The sequence below is a fragment of the Myotis davidii genome, unplaced genomic scaffold (assembly GCF_000327345.1).
Source record: "Myotis davidii unplaced genomic scaffold, ASM32734v1 scaffold556, whole genome shotgun sequence".
NCBI classification, from domain to species: domain Eukaryota; kingdom Metazoa; phylum Chordata; class Mammalia; order Chiroptera; family Vespertilionidae; genus Myotis; species Myotis davidii.
The window spans coordinates 1,596,719-1,600,285 of record NW_006287671.1 but is presented as its reverse complement, the minus strand read 5'-3'; the positions used below and the strand labels follow the sequence as shown (position 1 = coordinate 1,600,285).

The 3,567-nt window shown below is 42.4% G+C and overlaps 1 protein-coding gene across 1 annotated transcript in view; it reads left to right on the top strand.

Moving 5' to 3' along the window:
• Positions 1 to 3,567, top strand: part of ISCA1 (iron-sulfur cluster assembly 1) — an 11,594-nt gene that overhangs the window by 432 nt on the left and 7,595 nt on the right. The gene's annotated exons all lie outside the window — the stretch shown is intronic.

Below are 3,567 nucleotides of genomic sequence, written 5' to 3'. Positions count from 1 at the left end.
CGCGGCCTGCCTGCTGCCCAGGATCCCCCCGGGGGCCTTGGAGTGCTGTGCTGGAGGTCGTAGGTTTAGAGGTCGAACGGGCCGGGCGCGGGGCGTCGCCGGGTGAATAAACCAGAATTGGCCCTTGAGGTGCTTGGGGCGGACGGACTTGGTGACGGTGCGGTGCTCGGCGGTAAGGGTGCGTTCCCTGCGCTGACGGAGGCTGCGGGCCATCGAGGGTTACTTCCTGGTGTGGGGTTAGCGGAGGCTCTTTGCAACACCCCCTGTGTGGAGGCCGTTCGAGGCCGCCTACCAGGAACAAAGAAGGATGGAGGTGTCTTGCCCTGCGTTTGTTTACAGCGTTTTCTGGGTGAGAGGTCTGACAGAGGGCAGCGGAATGCAAATCCGACACGCAAAGAACTCAGCGTTCATGCCGACCCCCGAACTCTGTTTGTTGTCACCAAAGGAAAATTCACGGAACATGAACCACTTTAAAGTGTTCAATTCAGTGGCACTTAGTACATTCACAGTATTGTCCAGCCACCGTTTCTATGTCGTCCCAAAAGAAAAACCTGGCGTGTGCAATTGCAGTTTGGAAAGATTAATCTCATTGGGAAGCTTGCGATCAGCGGGCTTCTCACACACCTCTCCCTCTCTCTGATTAAGGAGAAGACTTCAAGTAATTATCACCTAAATCAGTGGTTCTCAACCTTCCTAATGCCGCGACCTTGTAATACAGTTCCTCATGTTGTGGTGACCCCCAACCATAAAATTATTTTCGTTGCTGCTTCATAACTGTAATTTTGCTACTGTAAATACGTACTGTTATGAATTGTAATGTAAATACCTGATATACAGGTTGTATTTTCATGTTACAAATTGAACATAATTAAAGCATAGTGATTAATCACAAAAACAGTATGTAATTATATATGTGTTTTCCGATGGTCTTAGGTGACCCCTGTGAAAGGGTCATTCGACCCCCAAAGGGGTCGGGACCCACAGGTTGAGAACCGCTGACCTAGCTACTAGGAAAATAGATTACTGTATTTAAGTGGAATCATTGATTGCAGTCAGTATAGTGCCATAAGCCAGAAAATTCGTTGTGGCAAAATAGAAGAAAGCCATGATCCGGCGGAAGAATTCGTTTTTACAATGGATTAACATTTTAGGCCATATTCTGTATTACTTTTCCCCATACCACCAAGCCTGTTTTCATGTTTCAAAGATATACCATCGATTATTCGGATTTCCTAAGGTTTTGAAATCACAAGAACTATAGGACATGACTCATACTTGGTGTCTCCTTTCAAGGAAACACAGTATTGAGAATGAAAAGTTTTTGCTAGAAAGGAGAGAAACCCTGTGGCATTGGATAAAGGTATGTTGCTAAGAAGTAGGTGAAAAATGCATCATCTACAGTGCCTTCTTCCATAATGTTAACGCGAAAAACAAAGTGGAAATATTTTTCTAAAAGGCCACACTATCTCACTCAAAGATGTTCCTTCACTTGAAAGAATGTCTTGTTCTGTGATATACGTATGAGTAGATTAAAAACCATCGTTATATTTCATTGAGTTTTAAGAGTCTCCAGGTTTTTTTAAATTTACTTTTTATTGTTGAGAGTATTACAGATGTCCCCCATTTCCACCACCACCACCCCCCTTAAGAATCTCTTAAGTTTTAATTCACTAAGCAAATCTCAAGTGACCTAGTCATTAATTATACATAAATTCCTTGGAAAGGCATGGGGTTCTTAATTGAGAAATGCAGTGAAATGGGAAGGCTGCTAGCTTGCAGCCTGTTGTTTATTTGGACTTTTTATACTATTTCCCAGGTTGATTTTACTTAAGTGCAAAGTTGCTGAAGTATGCAAATAGATTTAGAGCAAAGTGGGCCCCTTAGCTTCTGTCAGGAAGTTATCTTTAGTCCCAAATGTTTCCTGTTTAGTCATTCTGACTTGTTCTGAAAATTGGATCCATCACTTGGAAAGTTAGAAGAACCATATCTTTCCCCTTAGATGAGTACTAAACTAGGGCATCCGTCATTAGTAGCACTTCTCCCAGTGGAGTCTATTTGGGATTTTCCTGACACAGAAAAATTGAGGGTTCCTCTTTTTACTAAGAGTTGAGAAAAAAATAAAATATATTATTTTGTAAAACTAAATTAGGTCACTGAGACAGTCACGTGGAGATAAAAACCTTTGGGGCTGGCCGAAACCGGTTTGGCTCAGTGGATAGAGCGTCGGCCTGCGGACTGAAAGGTCCCAGGTTCGATTCCGGTCAAGGCCATGTACCTGGGTTGCGGGCATATCCCCAGTAGGAGATGTGCAGGAGGCAGCTGATCGATGTTTCTCTGTCATCACTGTCTCTAACTCTCTATCTCTCTCCCTTCCTCTCTGTAAAAAATCAATAAAATATATTTAAAAAAACCTTTGGGGCTGTTGACAGCTTAGTGTACGGACCCCTCGTGTGTGTTTTGTTTACCTCAAGCAGCGGTGCGCCCTCTACACCTTTGACCCACCAGCTTTAGCCAAGGTTATACCTTGGGTTGTACTTCCAAAGAACATTTTCCCATGGCTGTGCTTTTTGTGTGTAATTTATCAGCTATCGTTTGCTTTTTGACAATAATTTGAGTTCTTCAGGCCTCATGGGAAATATGACCATAAAAATTAGGCAAGCTAGTTTTTTGTTGTTGTTGTTGTTGTTTTGCAAGCTAGTTTTTATCCTCAGTCATTTAGAAGGGTAAGCGAGCACTTTAAAATTTTTTTCATTAATATTTCTGTAACTCTTTAAGGTTGGAATGCTGTGGTTTCCAAAATAAATAGAAGCCATAATTCTTCTCTTCAGCATTTCCTTCATTCTCCCCCTGGGTACTGTTCCCTGTCTTGTTGAGCGGCTTGCCTCCTGTTAGGATAAAATCATGAGAAAGGGCTTTTATGGACACTGGTAGTGATTTGTTTAATATTTTTTCTTCAATGACATTGGTAGTGATTTATGGACATTGGTAGTAATATCTTTTGTTTTTACAGTGATACACAATAAAATATACATATAGTATATTAATAATTGAAATCAAAGTTTCACTGCACATTTATCTTTATCAACTGCAATGCATTGTTTTCTATTTTGTGTTTGTTTTCTGTGTTTTAAAAATGCTGATCTCGACCTTCTGAACTGGTTTCATGACGTTTCTAATTTGGGTTCAGACTTTGCTTCACCATCCTCATCTGGCTGAGCCCCCACGGGGCAAAGCAGAAAAGCATCCTCTGGGGCCATCCATTGGGTCTGCTCCCTCGGCACAGGCTTGAGTTTGCCAGAGTTACTGCCCCGTCACAGGCCATGATGTCCACTCTTTGGGATTTCACAAACCAGGAAAATGCCAGCACAAAAAACTGGAGGTCCAGCTCAGCATTGCCAGCTAGAGGAGCCAATCAAGTAGGAAGGACATGATTTCATCGTCATGACAACAGCTGGCTTATATTTGCCACTGTTCTCAATGGTCTTCATGAATGCTGAAGAAGAGAGACTATTACACCCATTTAAGCCAAGTAATGGGCTGGGACAGCTAGGAGAGGTAGACCAGGAA